Raw genomic sequence first — 20362 nt, forward strand, 5'->3', positions numbered from 1 at the left:
TTGTTCAACCTTGTGGGGAAGGTGAGTAATTGAAAGATTATAGTTGAAGTTTAGAATGCCCTAAATTATCCTCAGTAGCTCTGGCTGCAGACAGTAATTCCACTATAATCTTTTACCAAAACAGCTCGGTACAGGTACATCTATCAGGAGATCATATAGTTTAAGACCTGAAAATTGCATTGAGATGATTGCAGTAAACTTACAGTTAACACCATATTGAGTGCTGCTATAAAAGTGAGTTGCTTCTTTTATCAGGACCTCCATTACTTGCAAGCCAGAAATTTAGGAGAGCAATGCTACTTTAAGATTATTGACCAATAGACCTGAATAATATTATTGTTTGGAATTAATTCAGCATCAAGTGTATACCAGTGTAAATAAAAAAGATTTATGTCTGACAGCACTGTTCTGCTCAAGTACTTGGAAGGAAACTAGTGCAATGTCTATTGCAATGCTCAAAGAGCTGTTGCTTTTCTCCTAAGTGTGCACAGTGCAGTGAATAAATATGTCATTTCAGTCCTGATTTACGGCTGGTGTGCCCACTTTATTTTAGAACCTAATGTAATTACTGTTTGCATTCTATTTTACCAGTACATTATTTGTCAACCTATAAAATGCATCATAACATTGCAAATAACAAGGGATTTCAGGAGGTGGCCAACAAGGCAACTAAACAACAGCAGCTTGTTAGTCACTGAACTCTCTAGTGGATTGAAATTCACATTGGCCTTGTAGCTGAAAACTTGCTTCTGACAACACTGTACTGAAATCTAAGAGTGTGGAGGAACGTTGAGTTTCTGACGGTAAACAGGTGTTTGTCAGGGACCATAATAATCCTACACTGGGGGACTATTTCTTCTGTTTGCTATTTGTAGCGTAACCATAAACGCAAATAGAAAGAAATATTAAACAGAGAAAATCTTCTCCCAATGTCATATATTATGAAAGTCACTCATTTTACAGTTTGTATCATGGATTGTGTGTAATCCAGTAGAGATCATCATTTGAAAATATTGCAGTGATTACATCATGACCAATAATCCTTCAGTCAGTAAATCATCTAATAGCCACTGTATTAAGGATCATATTATGGATCACTAATTACAGGGAAAAACAGGCATTGTCTCATTTTACATTAAAGGAGGAACTTCAGGTCCCTTGTAAATCTCCCACACTACATTCAATACCTGGACAGAAGCAAAATTCAACTGGTATGCAGAAGAAGGATAAACTGTACAAGATGGCAAGATCACCTGGTGACACATTAATCAGTGTGCCCCTCACCAGACCCGTGATGAGTCTCCAGGAAAGGGAACCAATTGCTGAGGGAACTGTGCTTGATTTAATTTCAACATATACACAATCTTTTCTGACAGCGCTTGGTCCAATAACAGACAGAACTATGTCCTATAATATATTACCGTGTGGAAATGAGAGGTGAAGTCAATTTAGTGTTGTGCATCGATATAATATAGGCAAAAAGAACATACCACTCTCTCCAAACTTTGGTTAAAAAGGATACCTAATGATTATCCCCAAAAAGCCTGTAATTATTCCCATCTTTCTGCAACTGCCTTCCCTAAAACAAATGAAAACAATTTTACAACACCAAGTTATAGTCCAGCAATTTTATTTTAAATTCACAAGCTTTCGGAGCTTTCGGAGGCTTCCTCCTTCCTCAGGTAACATTTCTCCTGAACATTTACCTGAGGAAGGAGGAAGTCTCCGAAAGCTTGTGAATTTAAAATAAAATTGCTGGACTATAACTTGGTGTTGTAAAATTGTTTACAATTGTCAACCCCAGTCCATCACCGGCATCTCCACATTAAAACAAATGAAGCTGAGCAATGTTTCCATTCTCTGTAAGTAATTGGCTCCAAAGGCTGTATTCCTAGATACTCCCAAAAGATGTGTAAAATAGAACCAACTTCCCTATACCTCTGCCAGAAACAAGCTAGCAAAACAGGGTTCCATCAGCTCGGAGGTAGAGGGAGTTCTTTGTGGTAGCCAGACTTTTTATTCTACATAGCAAAATCAGTAACACAATACGTTATAAAATATTATAACAAAGCAAACCTTGACAGCTCCAATGCTGAGTTTGCTGCCTGAAATATAGCTGCACCATACTGGGGATGTCAGCATACTGCCCATAAGCTGAAGCTATCAATACTCCATTGCCTGCTGACTATCAGAGAGGGTCAACTCTATAATTATTGTTGTGGTTATTTTCTCTTTATCTGTAGATTTGTTTCTCTACATTTTATAACAGAGAATTTGTTGTAACTATACAAACTCTGGAAAGACAATGGGGGTGATTTTCAACTGCCGCCCGCCCTTTTCTCACCTAAAAAACAGGCAACTGGTAGAGGAAAATCGGGTGGGCCTCTTCCCACAGAAACAATCAATAGATTATAGAAGAGTAATGCTTTCAGTATTACAGGTCGTACTGTACATGCTCTGTGGCTTGCAGAAACAGTTAGCACTAACCAACTTTAATGTTGTGTGTGCTGCAACCAGCAAAAAAAGGAAACCATAACTACTCGAGGAACAGGTACACCTAAACCCACAGTGATCTAAATTTGAGCCAAATTTGAATAAAGATCCATTTAACCCAAACTAGGCCAGTTAGGTTCAGAATTCTGCTCGATTCACCCGTCCAGACATAAATCAAAATGCAACTAATCAAAGTCTTACATACTGACCAAGGTGTAGATGAGATATGGTGATTTAACATCAAATTACCAAGGTACTCAAAAGAGACCTCTTTGAAAATAGTGTCACCTGAGTAATTAAAAACTGCAGAAAAATGCCATCGGTCTTTAAACATCCAACAATAGGGTCCTGTTGCAGCAAAAATGCTAAAGCGAGGTTACATATACAAACAATAGATGTGCTAATATTATTTGGCATTATGGTTATTAGATACATCGGTCTTAGTACCAAATCTGTACTAACCAAATCTGGCTGCAGCAACTAAAAAGAGCAGCCACCGATATAACATCAGGACCAAAGAGTACCTGCAAGATTTGTGTGTGCAGGTGCTGCGGCAAAGCCCAGAGCCCAGAGACCAAGGGCGCTAAATTGGACCGTGTAGCGCCCGTTGTTTTAGCGTGTTTCCAGCGTGACGTGCACCAGACGCCATCTTGGTATAGGAGTTAGCGCAGATGCAGATAACGAACGCTGAAATCATGTAAAGTAGGGAGAAAATGGCTTCAATCAGTGTGCAACGCTAATTTAAAGTGATAGACACTACTTTGGGACTTAACGCTCAACTCAACGCACAGTCTTAACCCCGACCATCTGAACGTGTCTTAGAGTGCCTGGAGGACTCCCCACCAGTGCTATTTAACGGGACCATGCAGGATTTACAGGTTAGTGGCTGGATTATTGCTTCTGGCTATTGAGACATTTACAACTGTTTTTGGAGGTGTCCTGGACTTGAATACCAGGACTAGGGGACATAGCTTAACATTTAGAGTACGGACATGCAGGAGTGAAGTTAGGAAATGCTTCTACATGCAAAGGGTGGGAGACATTTAGAATGCTCTTCTGCAGACTCCAGTTGATGCTAGCTCGCTTGTGAATATTAAATCTGAGATTGATAGATTTCTTTGAACCAAGGGTATTAAGGGATTTGGGGCTAAGACGGATATATGGAGTTAGGTCACAGGTCCACTATGATCTAATTGAATGGCGGAACAGGCTCGAGGTGCTAAATGCCACTGCCACTTGCTGCCTCCTGATATGCACCACCTTCTCCTGCAAGAAAGTGGGACATGTGTCTGGGTGATGTGCCTGTCATGGTTGAATAGCTGCCAGTGTGTGTGGCCTGTGAGTTGTGGGTGGGCGGCTTGCAACAGCGGTTATGTGTAAGGGTGAGAGGAAGCAACTGGTTGGAAGAGTTGAGTCCTGATGGAAAGAGTTTGTTGGTATGGTGGTGATGGGGGTGTAGTGCGTGGTGCAGTTGGTAGGAGGCTTCACTTGACAGTTGACCTCACTCACCTTGACCATTCATATCAAAGCATTGAACTTCTTCCTGCACTGCATCCATGTTCATGATGCTGTGCGCCTGGCACTGACTTCGCCCCCCGCTACCTCCCACTCCCTTTTGGATTTATGTCTGGAAGGCCTCTTCCCCCCCACCCCCACCCACCAACCCCTCTGCGGATATTGGATGTCCTTTCTTCTGTCCACCAGACAGTGCATCAGCAGAGAACCTTGGTGCATGCACTCTCGCAGACCTGGTACCAACTCAGATCGGCAGATTAGTGAGGTTTGGCATACAGATTGGAGGATGTGGGATTTAGTAGTGCGTAACCTTTATTCAATATTTTAACATAACTCATCATTGTGTAAACATAGGGATGGGACCTGCATCTGTGTTTTATGTGTGCGATGTCTGATCTCCGTTCAGACTTAGTGCAGACAGTAGACTGTTATTTTCAGCAAATAACAGGTACCAGCTACCTTTGAGAGATTTCTAAGAAACATCCTCCCTTTAAGAGATTGAGCTCCCCCTGGTGGTGGAAAGTGCAAATTGCATTGATTCCACGTGCAAGGCATGGAATGGAACGCTGATTGCAGGTGAGTCCTCAGGCCAGCAGAAGCTTGTGTCCTGCCTGCGCAGGGGTCGTTGTGCATGGGGTGATAGCACATCATGCTACCTGCACCCAAAAACGTCCCTTATCCAATTTCTCCCCCCAAGTTTTCAGACTCCTCCTTAGAGATTTTATTGGACCACAAATGGTACCAGGGATGAGGGACTTCAGTTATGTGGAGAGACTGGAGAAACTGGGGTTGTTCTCCTTAGAGCAGAGAAGGTTAAGAGGAGATTTGATAGAAAGGTGTGTTCAAAATCATGAACGGTTTTGATAGAGTAAATAAGGAGAAACTGTTTCCAGTGGCAGAAGGGTCAGTAACCAGAGGACACAGATTTAAGGTGATTGGCAAAAGAACCAGAGGCGACATGAGGAAAAAAACATTTATGCAGCGAGTTGTTGTGATCTGGAATGCACTGCCTGAAAAGATGGTGGAAGCAGATTCAGTCGTAACTTTCAAAAAGATATTGGAAGCATTCCCTTCAAATGCTTGAAGGGAAAACATTTACAGGACTTTGGGGAAAGAGCAGGGGAGTGGGACTAATTGGATAGATCTACCAAAGAGCTGGCACAGGCACAATGGGCCGAATGGCTGTATCATTCTATGATTCTGTAAGAGAAAGGAAAGGGGCATTATTTGTGACCTAGGCAAGAAGGCCCACCAAAGGAATGGTCCAGGCACAGTGTGGGGACATAGCCAAGTTGAGAAGAAACAGTCACACTTTGTCACAATACAATACTGCCCTCACTATGTTGAATACCATCCACAACTTATTTTTAGGGATGGGCAATATATGCTGGCCTCGCCAGTGATGCCCACATCCCATGAACGAATAAAAAAAAACAACTTACCAGAAATGTGAATGAAGTAACATGATATCCTTCATACTCCCTTTCTTTCACTCATAGTCTAGCATGAAGGCAAGTAATAAAAACCTCACAAGATCAATATTTGCTAATTTCCTGCACCTATTATCACTCCTTTACTGACTCCTGGTTTCATTCTGCATGATGGCAAGTATAGAGCCTTCACACGATGTACTTTATTTGAAAGGAGGAAGGGGCCGACAACTAATGCTACAAAACAGCCATAGATGGGGAACCCCCAGCCTCCAGCTTCTCACCCTATGAGGAGGAAGTCTTGTAACTCTTGGGCAGGCATACAGGAGTAGCATTGGAATACAGGAAATTAGGAGGGGAGATGCTAGCCACAGGTGTCTCCTAAAATTCATTTTCTCATGCATCTGCAATAGCTGCAGCTTACAAGTAACCCGTCATCAAAATGCATTAGGAATGCTCAAAGCCATATCTTGCACTTAAATTGCTGTGGCCATCGAACTGAACAGTACTTATACATCCTGGCAAGTTAGGTGCATTGAACATGTTCAGACTGCACAATTAAAATTCAGCTCAGAGTCATCGGTCTGGCAAACAAATAGGGCTCGATTTTCCCAGGAAATTGCAGATGTGTTGGGGGCTGGGGGGCTCCGAAAATCGAGGAAATCCCATTCGGGTTCGGAGCCCGGCTCCAACCCGCAGACTTCCGAGTTCCCCACTGACACATCTGGTTGCGTGCGCGCCTCCCGAATGCAGAAGTCCCAATGGCAATTAAAGTTAGCGGGATAGGAACATAGGAATATAGGAACAGGAGTAGGCCATTCAGCCCCTCGAGCCTGCTCCGCCATTTGATAAGGTCATGGCTGATCTGTGATCTAACTCCATATACCTGCCTTTGGCCCATATCCCTTAATACCTTTGGTTGCCAAAAAGCTATCTATCTCACATTTAAATTTAGCAATTGAGCTATTATCAATTGCCATTTGCGGAAGAGATTTCCAAACTTCTACCACCCTTTGTGTGTAGAAATGTTTTCTAATCTCGCTCCTGAAAGGTCTGGCTCTAATTTTTAGACTGTGCCCCCTACTCCTAAAATCCCCAACCAGCGGAAATAGTTTCTCTCTATCCACCCTATCCGTTCCCCTGAATATCTTATAAACTTCGATCAGATCACCCCTTAACCTTCTAAACTCTAGAGAATACAACCCCAATTTGTGTAATCTCTCCTCATGACTTAACCCTTGAAGTAAACCTACGCTGCACTCCCTCCAAGGCCAATATGTCCTTCTGAAGGTGCGGTGCCCAGAACTGCTCACAGTACTCCACATGCGGTCTAACCAGGGTTTTGTATAGCTGCAGCATAACTTCTGCCCTCTTGTACTCTAGTCTTCTAGATATAAAGGCCAGCATTCCATTAGCCTTCTTGATCATGACACTTCAATGATCTATGTACCTGTACCCCTAGGTTCCTTTGGACATCCACTGTTTTTAACTTTTTACCATTTAGAAAGTACCCTGTTCTATCCTTTTTTGATCCAAAGTGAATGACCTCACATTTGTCTACATTGAATTCCATTTACCACAGTTTTGCCCATTCACCTAATCTATCAATATCGCTTTGTAATTTTATGTTTTCATCTACACTGCTTACAATGCCACCAATCTTTATGTCATCGGCAAACTTAGATATGAGACTTTCCATGCTTTCATCTAAGTCGTTAATTGGTTAGCTAGATTAAACTGGTTCCTGAAGGTGGAGCAGGCCTGACTCATCTGAGTCACAAACCGTAGAAATACAGGGGCCTGTTAGTACAACTGGCACTGAGTGCTGCGAGCACAGAGTGAGACAGCTGAGAGTTTGGTGAGTGTGGGAGTTCGGTGAAGTGGGGGAAGGAGGTGCTGCTTTGCCTTACTTTTCCTAACTTTTTCCGCAGAGCGGCGGCGGACCTGAGCAGCAGAAGACTGAGAGTGGGGAGTAAAAGCAGCAGCAGACCTGCAACAAGAGAAAACTACTGTGCGACGTCACCGGTGAGGCAGGAAAGTCCGAGAGGTGAGCACAGTATAAAAGGAGAGTCCGAGAGCAGGAGAAGAGTCTGAGAGGTGAACGCGGTGTAAATCTAAGGCAAGTCATGGCAGCAGAGCTCGCACCCGTGATATGCTCCTCCTGTACTATGTGGGAAGTCATGGACGCTACCAGTGTCCCTGGCGACCGTGTGTGCAGGAAGTTTGTCCAGCTGCAGCTACTGGCTAACCGCATTTCGGAGCTGGAGCTGCGGATAGATTCGCTGTGGAGTATCCGTGATGCTGAGACTATCGTGGATAGCACGTTCAGTGAGGTGGTCACACTGCAGGTAAAGATTACGCAGGCAGAAAGGAAATGGATGACCGCCAGGCAGAGTAAAAGGACTAGGCAGGTAGAGCAGGAGTAATCCTGGGGCCATCTCCCTCACAAACAGATATATCGCTTTGGACACTGTTGGGGAGATGGCTTATCAGGGGAAAGCAGCAAGAGCCAAGTTCGTGGCACCAAGGGTGGCTCTGCTGCACAGGAGGGGAGGAAGAAGAGTGGCAGGGCTATAGTGATAGGGGATTCAATTGTAAGGGGAACAGATAGGCGTTTCTGTGGCCGCAAACGTGACTCCAGGATGGTATGTTGCCGCCCTGGTGCTAGGGTCAAAGATGTTGCTGCAGGACATTCTGGAGGGGGAGGGTGAACAGCCAGTAGTCGTGGTCCATATCGGTACCAATGACATAGGTAAAAAAAGGGATGAGGTCCTGCAAGGTGAATTTAAGGAGTTAGGAGATAAATTAAAAAGCAGGACTTCAAAGGTAGTGATCTCAGGATTACTACCGGTGCCACGTGCTAGTGAGTATAGGAACAGGAGAATAGACAGGATGAATGCGTGGCTGCAGGGATGGTGTAGGAGGGAGGGTTTAGATTCCTGGGACACTGGGACCGGTTCTGGGGAAGGTGGGACCTGTACAAGCGTGACGGGTTACACCCGAGCAGGACCGGGACCAATTTCCTCGCAGGGGTGTTTGCTAGTGCTGTTGGGGAAGGTTTAAACTAGAGTGGAGGGGGATGGGAACCTGAGCGGGGAGTCAGAAGGGAGTAAAGTTGAGAGCAGCAAGCGAGGGGAAGACCCAGGGGAAATTTACAATACAAATAGTACACAAAGTTGTTCAAGAACAAGTGAAAGGGAAAAGCGTAGAGCAGCGGAAAGAAAGTGTACTTTAGACACTACAGATAAAGTGAAAACTAGAAGGCGTAAGGCGATTAACCCAGCATCAAAGCTGAAGGTCAGACTAGGGTGTGTGGCCCAACTAAGAGTTCTATATACAAATGCACGGAGTATAAGGAATAAATTAAATGAACTACAGGTTCAAATTCAAATTGGAGGGTATGACATGATAGCTATTACTGAGACATGGCTGCAGGATGGTCAGGATTGGGAACTAAATATATCGGGTTATAAGGTCTACAGGAGAGATAGGGAAAATGGAAGAGGGGAAGGAGTAGTATTAATGATTAGAGATGAAATCACTTCAATGATAAAGGAGGATATAACGAGAGGTAAGCAGCCAACAGAGACCTTATGGGTTGAATTGAGAAATAGGAAAGGATCTAAGACTATAGTGGGAGTTGTGTATAGGACCCCTGGCAGCAGGTCTGAAGTGCTAGATTGTATAAATGCAGAGATTAGACAAGCGTGTAACAAAGGCATAGTGGTCTTAATGGGGGACTTTAAACCTTCACATAGATTGGGAAAAGCAGACTAGCAACTGTCAGAAAGGTAGTGAATTCTTGAGTGTGTCCAGGATAGTTTTCTACAGCAGTATGTCCTAGAGGCAACAAGGGGGCAAGCCATACTAGATTTAGTAATGAGTAATGAACCAGATTTAGTCATCGGCTTAACTGTATGCGAACATCTATCCAATGGTGATCATAACATGATCAAGTTCAATGTAGTGTTTGAAAGGGAAAAAAGTGAATCAGCTGCTAAGATTCTAGACTTGGGTAAGGCCGACTTCAATGGGATGAGACAGAGACTGTCCACAGTAAACTGGGCAAATCTGTTAATGGGTAAAACAACTGATGATCAGTGGGAAATGTCTAAAGAAACATTTAACGTGACACAGAATCGGTTTATACCCCTGAGGGGCAAGAACTCTACTTGCCAAAAGAAACAGCCAGGGATGATAGTTTACACAGTTGTTGAGATAGTTTAAGCAGTTGAACTACTTAATTTTCTCCATATTTTAGCAGGGGTGCGATTTTGAAGTATCCTGTGCTATGGGAAGCACTCCATGTTGCAACAGACGTGTTTCAGCCAGCAGCCAGTGAGACATTCAAATGCTTATTTGACAGATGGGGAGAAAAGGTCACTTATTGCAGCAGGGCACTCAGTTCTTTCAGACAAAGTTTTGGCTGCAAGATCTTTCTGTTTTCACTGAAAATTCTTACTTTCCACTCAAAATTCTTCTGTTCAAACATATTTAACTACATTGTGGACCCCCTCAAACTCACACCGTCAGGATGGGGGGCGCCATGTCAGCATTCACCACTACATTTGAGGACGAGGAACGTCACCAGCCTCACCGTCCACCTCCGCTACTTGGAGCTCCACAACGCAGTGCTACTCCACAGGCACCTGCACAACAGCACAGAGGGCAACAACAGAGGGAGCAACGTCGCAGGAGGCACTATCATCGTCAGAGGGTCTACAGACCGAGGCTCAGTTTCCGGGACCTCTCTGAGGACCAGTGCATACGGAGGCTCAGACTCAGTCGCCAGCTGGTCGCAGACATCTGCAGCCTCCTTCATGCCGAGCTGCTCTCCTTACCTGTCGCTGTCAAAGTCACCACTGCCCTCAACTTCTTCACCTCCGGACCATTCCAGGGTGCCAATGGGGACATTGCCGGGGTGGCTCAGTCGTCTGCACACAAGTGCATAAGGCAAGTCATCGGCAGCTTGTTTCGCAGGGTCTCGCAGTATGTCAACTTCCCCATGGACCACCTCAGCCAGATGGAGAGGGCAGTGGGATTTCACCCTGTGGCTGGCTTCCCACTGGTGCAGGGTGCAATCGATCGCACGATTCCTTCATCCTCAGGGAATCCAACATCCCACCCCTTTTCCATGCACGGAACACCCTTAAGGGCTGGCTCCTCGGGGACAAGGGATACCCCCTACACACGAGCCTCATGACATCTCTGAGGAATCCCATCACTGAGCAACAGCGTCGATATACAACAGCCACATCGCCACCAGGTCTACAGTTGAGCATGCTATAGGGCTGCTCAAGATGCGATTTAGGTGCCTTGATCATTCTGAGGGAGCGCTTCAATACGTACCAGACAGAGTGGGACGCATTATAGTAGTGCATGGCACAACAGAGATGGGTACCGCGTAAGGAGGCCCCATCCACATCTGCCACCCACAGTGAGGAGGAGGAGGAGGAGGAGCAGGAGCAGGAGCAACCCATGGGCAGAGCAGCAGCTTACCTGGCTGCTCGTGAGGCCAGGGAGTCACTGATATGTGAACGGTTCTCCTAACATCAGAACATGTGAAGAATCCAGTCCTCACACCACCTGGATAGAGCAGCGCCCACACCAGCATCCCCCTCCAGCCCTCCCTGCACAAAACAGCCCTGCAACTACGTATACACCCACTGTAAAGTAACCCAATGGGTGGCATCTAGTGTCGCCGTTCATGGTGAACCTCATGAAAGGGCCCTATTAGAAAAGCCAGTCAAGAATGGCCAAGACGTGACAGTAGTGGTGACAATTATAATATTTGATGTGAGTTAAACAAAAAGCTAATATAAATAAAAAACATGACCAAACGTCAACCACCCTTGTGCATCCCCTTCGTGATTACAAAACCTTCACCTTTCTCTTCCGACTACTTCTACATGGTGCATCCCCTGTGGCTGCAGCAGAGATAGTGGCAGGTTGCTTTTGTTCATGCCCTGACCGATTAGATGCTTTGGGCCTATGCCCTCTGGGTTTTGGTGCCCGTGAGGGCCCCTCCAAAGACTGCTCTACCTGCACCTGTGCAGGGGCAGACTCGGCCACCTGGAGAGGAGGCAGCATTGTGGGTACTGGTTGAGAGGGGGGCAATGAGTGAGATGTGGGAGCGTTTTGAGTGGCATCCCCACTTCCATGTCCCCTTTTGCCATCATCCTTCCCTGGGCCAGGCCCACATCACGCTGCTGGACAACAGTTTGGAGGACATGTGTGAAGCCTTGTAAGGCCAGTGCTAGTGTATCCGCCTGCCTGTTTAAGGCGGCAAAAAGTTATTCTCTGTGAGTCCGAATGGCCGTTGTCAGGGCCTGAACGGACTCATCTGTGAGCCGTGCTTGAAGCTCAATGGAGATTAGCCTTCTCTCCATCGCAGACATTCCCGTACTTACCTGCGACAGTATCTCAGAGAGTTGCTCATGTCCATATGACAGTATCTCAGAGATTCCCTCCCGTACCTGTGCCACCATTCCACTCATGCAGGAGTTGGACTCCTCCATCCTCTGCGCTATTGTAGAGAGTGTACGTGGCACCTGTTCCAGCACCTCGCAAATGTGCTGCTGTCCCTCGATCATTCTCCTTTTAAAGGATGGCCCCCAGGGTTCAGCATCTGTGTCCAGCTGAGCAGAGCCAGAATAGGAGTGCTCCCACCGATGCGGACTCTCCGCAGCTGCCCCTGCCACCAGTGTCTGCTCATGCTCACGTGTGTGGTAACTCACCAGGTGTCAACCCAACTAACTGAGGACTAGGACCCACTGAGGTGTGAGTATCTGTGCTGGTGGATGGCTCGCTCAGATGTGACGGTGCTCCCTCTAAGGAATAGCCCTCTGCCGTCACAGCAGTCGCTGAAGGCCCTATAAGAGAACAGAAGGCAATATTAAGCATCATCACAGATGTGTCATGTTGCGATGAGTATACTGAGGTGCTGACGATGGCAAGGCATGTTAACATCAATTCATATTGTGTGTGCTGAATGTTAAAGTTCTGTCACCAGACGTTTGTCAGGTGCCAGTCTCTGACGGACAGGCACTCGAGGGTTCGGCTGAGCTCCAGCGCCTCCTGCTCGGCATCTGTGAGGACGATGATTTGTTGCAGCCCCCCTCCGGTCCTCACCCTCTCCCATGCATTCTGAGCTCTCTTCTCCTATAAGGGGAGAAAGTACAGACGTGTGAGTGAGTGATGGTGACGTGGCCAACCGATGAATGCATTGGTTTGGGTGCAAATGACCGTGAAAGAGATGCATCAGAGGGTGAGTATGAGACAGAACCATGACATTGTGTGAGGTTTGAGTTGAGTGGTAGTGGTGGGGTGACTAATGGGGAGGTGAGGAAGTGCTGAGGATGTGCAGGTAAGTTGAGGATGAGCCTTAAGTGGGTGTGAGGAGTGATGTGATGGAGTAGTGTTAGCAGTGCAGAATGAGTTGGGGGGTGGGGGCGGTGATGTGGAAGACGGAATGTAGGAGAATGAGTAAGTGTACTCACTTTGGCTGACCTAGTTAGGTCATTGAAGTGCTTCCTGCACTGGACCCAGGTCCGGGATATGTTGCTGCTGCTGGTGACCTCCTCTGCCATCTCGAGCCAGGCCTTCTTGGTGGCAGAGGCAGGCCACTTCCTCCCATCCACCGGGTAGAACACATCTCTCCTCCTCCTCACCCCATCCAGTAGCATCTAGAGTGAGGCATTGTTGAATCTTGGAGCAGCCTTGCCCCTGTGCTGCTCCATTATGGTGTGTGGGTGTTTGCTCCAGGAGAAACCATTGGAGGACTGCCCCTTTAACTAGAGCTCCTCCAGCTGACAGCCTGTGATGCGGGTGCGCAGTCCGCCCGCTGCGCAGCTTTCGGACGGCAAACCTGGAAGCCACATTAAGTGGCACCAACTGACCCGCGATCACGTGGGGAAAGGACATTTTCTATTGGTCGGGGTACCCAAGCACCCAATCACACCTCCCCCCCCCCCCCCACCGCCGTTGCCATCCTGCCTCCACTCTAATATCGGGACCATAAACTCCAAAACTATCCTTTTGGAGCCACTAAGACCTTCAAACTACAACTTTCCTGAAAGCACTAAAAGGTACAACAGATAATTCAGTGGATAAAGTTAATCATGTTATTGTGAAATATGTACGGTTGATTTTTAAAATTTTGTTTAAATGCTTATTTTGGACATAATGGACAAGATTTTCCTTCTTTTTACCACCCATTTTTGGGTGCAGTTGAGGCACTAAAACCAGTAAAATGAGGCAGTATGGCCACACTACCACCCCATAGAAGTTGCAACAAAATTCTCCACCTGGAAATCTGACAGTCTGCAGTATTACACGTCGAGAGCCTGCCCCACCTCAAGTACATGGGAGTGAGTAGGTGTGGCCAACATTCCCACACCGTTTCGTCCAACTTCCACCCCAAATCCAACCTTGAGAATACTGCCACTATATGCGGCAATATAAATAACAGGATCCCTGAGGCAGGTACTCATGGTGGAAGCTATTTTTGATTTCCAGACTGCAGCTTGCAGAAACTTTGCCTACGCAGTGCTTTTTTTTTTGCTTTTTTTTCTCTGGAACTTGAGATTCTATGGTGATTAAATAAGTTAAGGTGTCCATAGATTGTAAAAGAGCAATTTAATAGCTTATAACAGGCATTCAAATACTGAGAGTGCTTTGAGCACACTATTTTTGAATTTTTATCATACACAGATTTTCATTTCCGGAGTGGTCTTCCACTAACTCAGTTACCTTTTTGTGTCTTGAAGAACTAACCTGTACAGGTATGCTTCAGCAAAGAAAAATCACCCAGACACCATTCATCTCAGACATCCCGCACAATATCATTAATTAATTAGCACAGAAAAATAATTATCCATTGATTGTGTTCAATATTAGTAAATCAGTTGTACTAATCCTTGTTCACAGGTTGGAATCTGAGCAAAGGTCATGCTCAAGCTCGAAGACGTGTATAGCATATGTCAGAGTTCTGTGTCAGATACTTGGCAGGGCTCCCACTTGTGTTAAATTAATGACAATGGGTTTGGTAACCTAAGCAAAGGGAGAATGTCCACACATTCATAACTACCCAGCAGGTTGGAATCCTGTCAAATATGCTCCATAGAGTCCTATATAATTGTCTGCAACACCACTGGGCACAGTATCTGTTGAAAGAGCACTAGTGCAAGCATTTGTGTCATTCATGCTCACTATATTCAAAGGGATACGAAAGTCATGGCAGTATTTTTATTATTAAACAAGACTATGTCACAGTACTCCTGCTGCATCTATGTTGATAGAGCAGTTCTCATCTCTAACTGAAGAAAGCGAATAACAGTATACTACTAAATACTATTATTAATAATATGGTTATCAGGTAACTATATACAAAGTTATGTAATATATCATTGCAAAATTTTAGTGGACATAAAATCATAACTGATGGTATTCTAAGTATAATTTCTGAAACATCTAATATGGTCTGACATATCAGCATGATACAGAAGAGGTGCTCAGTGATTTAGGTTAAATGAAAATGTCAATTCTTCGTTACAATCAAAGGATGAAGAGTAAGCATGAGAATGCAAATGATGTATTAATTTATCATCTTGTCCTGATTGTAGTAGATCAATGATTAACACACTATCCAGAGGTCTACATTTGGCACTGCTTTGGTATGTTGCTGTCACAAGGTTTTATCTCCAGCCACACAGACACAGTCAAATCCAATTTATTATGGGCAAGGGGGCTCCCTTGGGGGGGTAATTAAAGTGGTGATATCAGGAATAGGTTGCAGCTAGAATGTTGCTCATTAAGCTTTAATTCTCCAAATTCTATAGCAGCATTTCCTCTATTCACATGACTTAGATTAATAAATCTTTGTTGACTTGGGTAGTGAGAGAGATCACATTGGGCTGGAATTTGCCCTGAGCAGCAAACGAACGGTGCCAGCCATTCATCAGACTTGCACTTGCCCACAGACTTTCTATGGGGTTTTGCACGGCAAGTTCGTGTAAGTTAGAGATCCATTCAGCGCGGCGCCCTCTACAGGGCATCTGGGACCTGTGCAAACAGGGCAAGCATCTATGTATCTCCTTAACCAATTAGGTTGAAGCATGTTTAATGAGCAGTGCAGACTGAACCAGGAAGTGTAAGTTAGAATAGTGAATTCAATGTCAAATCAGGTACAGTAAGCAAAATAAAGAGAGGGCAAGAAAGAGTGAATTAAGAGACAGAGATAAAAGAGAAAAAAAGGTATTTACTTTTTAAAAAAATATCCAACAATATTTAAAATCTGAAGGAATTATACTCCACAATTGTAAAAGTTATTTTTCAGTGCCAGAGAGATTGTTTGGTCGTAATTAAGACTTACAATTCCGTTAAAAGGGTACCTACATTGGAATGGACTAACTATTTTTATTGAGTTTAGTCCGTATCTATGAGGTAAGTACAGGAACTTCACGCCATTCAATGGGGAGTCAGATGGCGATATGTCGTTTTCACGCAGCTTTTGGAGGAGCATCGAACTTGAACCGCAACTTCCAGATTTCCGTGTTTAACTGCACATGTGCGGTCACAGGAAGTTACTATTCAATTTGCACATAAATAACAGTGAGCACTGTTAGCCTCACTGTTATTTTTACAGCAAAATCCAGCCCAATACTTATCACAGATGATAATAGGTGAGTTTGTTCTAATACACAGCACTATAATAAAAATCATTGCCTGAGGCAACTGAGTGTAATAGCACTGTGCAGTAAATTAACTGCTTCCCATCACCTTGTGTTTATACAAAAGCTCTTATTTTGATGGTGTGCTGTGGTTATTGTGCAGCTTTACTGAACATTTATTTTTAATTCCTAACTAATTGGATAAAGTTCTCTTATGAGTAGAGTTTGGAAAATTTTCATCAACTCAACAATTTTTATTTGATGTTATAAAGAAATATCTTGCACAGATTTATCTTTACAGAATAAATGGACTGGAAATTTCCAACACAATTTCAATCAGCTTTGGGGACTTTTTTCTGTCCCATTGTGTATGCCAAAAAATATTTTGTTATAAGAGTGAATATATTAAATTATAAAGTACAATAGAAATTTTAAAATGATTTTTAACTTAATACCAAGGTGTTATCAAATGCCTCAAAGTGTGTGTGGGAACAATGTCACATCTCATTTTTACAAGGTCAGATTCCAATTTAATCCATTTCTGCGAGAACTGAACCTTGCAACTGTGCGCTAGCAAACCTGCTCCATATAATACAAATACTCATGAATTTGAATGGACTGAATTATGTTCCATTTGTTTTTCAAATTTTCTAAATGCAGCCAATAAATTCTCACAAGAATTGTAAATTGCAAACCATAAACTTTTGGAATTTACAGACTGTGACAAGCTAACTATGGTATTGACCTGATCCATCTCGGGAAATAACGAAACAACCACACTTAATCAATCTAGCTTTACCAAAGTCAGTAGTGCTGTTATCTGTTCTTAATATAAACACATTGCAGCACGAGCACACAGAATAAAGAGCTAACACAAAGGGTAGCCAAGTGGCAGCCAGTAGTGCAACACATCTGTACCAGAGCAGAACTATGTGATTCTCCACATGTGTTGGACTATCAGGTGGTGCTATCTTTGTGCAACTCCCAATAGTTGTGCGTAGAACAGCATAAACAAAGGCTAAGGGCTATCATTAAGCTTTTTTTTCAACCCAAGGCAAGACATGCAGGGTTGGAGGGAACCAAAGACAAGAAAATATGATTTGAAACTGCATGATAAAATAATGAATGGTCGCTGTGGTATTTTGTGTGAAAAATATGAAAGAAATGTAGAAGTGTGGTTACAATATTGTTTACAAAATATTTTATATCAAAGTGAAATAACTATGTGAAGGAGCTTTGTAAATGCATTGAAGTGTGGCACAATGTATGGTACTCCAAAACATCACAATATAGAGTTGTAGGATTTGGATTTAAACCTAGAATTAATGATGAAGCAAGATCCCAATTTTAGCCTTGCCATAAGGGAATCTATGATAACCCATATTAAGGGTTGTAAAATTGGAGGTTGAAGCACCTCAGGCTGCCTTCCTAACAGTCAGTAGCATTGGGATAGCCCTGGGAACATGTTATATGCTCTCCCTCTCAGCTGGGTTGTGGGGGACCTAAAATAGAATTTCAAGAAACAAAAATTGCACTTGACAGCACCTCTTAAAGATGAAAGGTAACCGGCTGATAAAAGCAATGGTTCCAGTTGTTCAGGAATCTGCAGGGATTTTTGCATTTGTAATCATTCATATTACAGGTGATGCATAAACAACATTGTGGACAGTTATATCCTGTCACAGCCTAATACTACAGTAAAGTATTGTGATAGAAAACTGGAATTTTAATTCCATCAAGTTTAAAACTTGCAATAAGGTTATTGTAACTTCACAGATCTATTGCAAAGTTAATTAGTTGCAATGTACAAGTGTATTGTGGACATGGTATAAAAATCACCAGCCTAATTTATAAAATGCAAATTTGTAATAGCACTTTTAGTTCTTAGCAAAAGAGTCAACCCTGGATGTTACGTTTAAAGAGACTATGTTATCATTTTGGGAAGCATTGTGAAGAGACAGTTCCTCCAAGAGCTAGAAGCAGCCTGCACTGAAACCTTGCTATGGTGACAGAAATGTGATAGCACGGTGTAAACTTAACCTTTCACTGATAAAATCCTACCTTTAAATGTGAATAAGATACCTCCTGCAGGACATTGATCTGGATTTAGCTTTGTACTGCTTACTTCCCACTCTTTTTTTATTTCTATTTTTTCAAGATTTTACAGAAGAATATACAATGAACAATGCCAGTATGACAGTGGCACAGAATCCAATGTAACCAAGGTGAATGCAGTAATAAGATCATCAATGAGTCACATTAAATAAGATGATAGAAAGAGATCTCTCTCCTCACAAAACAAACAACAACATTGGCCCAGAAGTTGCTCGGAGCGGCAAACGAACAGTGCTTGCCGCTCCATAGATTTATACTAACCCACTAACTTGCTGCGGTCTTTACTGCGGGTACTTCCTATAATAGGAAGTGGAGAAGAGCCCAGCGTTAGCACCAATGAAGCTAGGACCCATGGGAGAAGCAAGAGGATCACTTTCTCCCCTCGACTAATCAGATTGCAGCATTTTGGACAAGCTGTGAACAGTTTCTGCAAGCTGGAACGTAAAATCCAGGAAGTAAAAGGTACAACACTAAAATCATTTATAAAAACAGTTGTAGATATCAAAAAAAGAGGGTAAGAAATAATCAAATGAAATAAAAGAGACAAAAGGCAAAAGGAAATTTTTTTTAATGACCAAAAACAATTAAAATAAGGAGTAATGAGACTCCATATTTTTAAAAGTTAATTTTTAGTTTTATGACAGTCATTAACACTTACTGTGTTGTTAAAATTTAGTACCTGGTATTTTTAAGCATACCTGTTTTGTGGCGATATTAATTACTTACCAGCTGGGCAGAAGAGCAAGTTGGCGCCGGCCCATTGATTCCACTGACTCCAACCGGCAATATCCCTTTAATTCGAAACTGTCATACCGTCGGTGAACCAGGAGGAGCAAGTTCCAGATTTCCGCGTTTGACTATGCATGTACGAACACCGGAACTTGTTCCTTAATTTCGCTACTAACAACGGAGAGCGCTATTGAGCAATTTCCGGGCCATTGTGTTAAGGAGTAAGATTTTGCAGAATCTCTGAAAGGAAAACCAAAATGAGCTGCAGACCAGTATTTTCTAAGATGGCAGAACACATCAGCAGGAAAACAAATGGCCAAACAATGTGGTTATTGCAGGGTCAAGAACAAATCCAGAGGTGGCTTCTCTCTTCTACTTCAGCCCTATAGAGCAATTTCAGGCCAACAGACCCTCAAACCCCATCTAGCTGGATTGGTGATATCCCTGAAGCTGAACTAATTCAGCCTGGTATTAAGACAAATCTCTAGTCCTACAACCTTCACGGCTACATAGCCGTAAGTGAAGCAGTGAATCGACAGATTTCGTAAAAAATCGTTGCAATGTCCCTGTGGCAAAAAATGTACGAACTGACTTCTTACTTTGTACTACTTTGCCATCTGTCTGAGAAAACTTCAAATGAAACTCCATTAGAGATATACTTCATTTAACTGCTAACAATATTATGAATATATTGGACAAACAAGTGCTGAAGTTGAAGTGCAAGCTCATACCAAACAAAACAAGAATTTTAGTATAAACTGATTGAGGTCAGAACAGATTAAGAACTTAAACTTATGCCAATCTCTGGTTGCACGTTGTAAGATCAATTGCAAATTGTTCATCTTGCGGGTGGAAACAATTTTTAATTATATTTTCATATTCGTTTTGAAACATGACTGAAAATCTGACAAATTTAAAAACACATCAACATCTTTTGTGAAAATGGATTATTATTGTAGATATGAAGGATTTGTCAGTGTACGAGAATGAGAGCAGAGTGTTGAAATAATTGATATGCCTCCCTGATTATATTTAGCACACATTCTCTTGGAATTTCCAGAGCAAATTACCTTGAACAACAACTGGTTCCATAATTGGTGAAAGTGGAAGCATGTCTTTTCTGAATTTCTGATTTACTACAGTAACAATGCAAAATTAAGCAGCAATCAAACTCATATTTGTCTGTGCAGCAGTACCATTCCTCTCTGAAAATTAATAATTTTGCAATACTAATTGAGCTCTAACCCATTTATTCACTGAATGGCTCAGCCAAAATTGAATGTTTCCTCATGGAAATGACTGATAATTACTTAACAGATTCTGATGGCATTCCTCTATCTGCGATCCTAGTACAGACTTGAACCATTGTAAAATGAATGGATTACTAAGCCTGGAAATTACTGTAGGTGA

General features: G+C 43.2%; 1 protein-coding gene across 1 annotated transcript in view; it reads right to left on the minus strand.

The window, feature by feature from the left end:
- Positions 1 to 18969, minus strand: part of LOC137341643 (guanine nucleotide-binding protein G(i) subunit alpha-1) — a 208946-nt gene extending 189977 nt beyond the window's left edge. Inside the window, exon 1 of the mRNA XM_068004967.1 lies at positions 18950 to 18969. The gene's annotated coding sequence lies outside the window, so the exon portion shown is untranslated. The remainder of the gene's footprint in view (positions 1 to 18949) is intronic.
- Between the last annotated feature and the right edge of the window lie 1393 nt (positions 18970 to 20362).

This window comes from Heptranchias perlo, chromosome 24 (genome assembly GCF_035084215.1).
Source record: "Heptranchias perlo isolate sHepPer1 chromosome 24, sHepPer1.hap1, whole genome shotgun sequence".
In the NCBI taxonomy this organism is placed as follows: Eukaryota; Metazoa; Chordata; class Chondrichthyes; order Hexanchiformes; family Hexanchidae; genus Heptranchias; species Heptranchias perlo.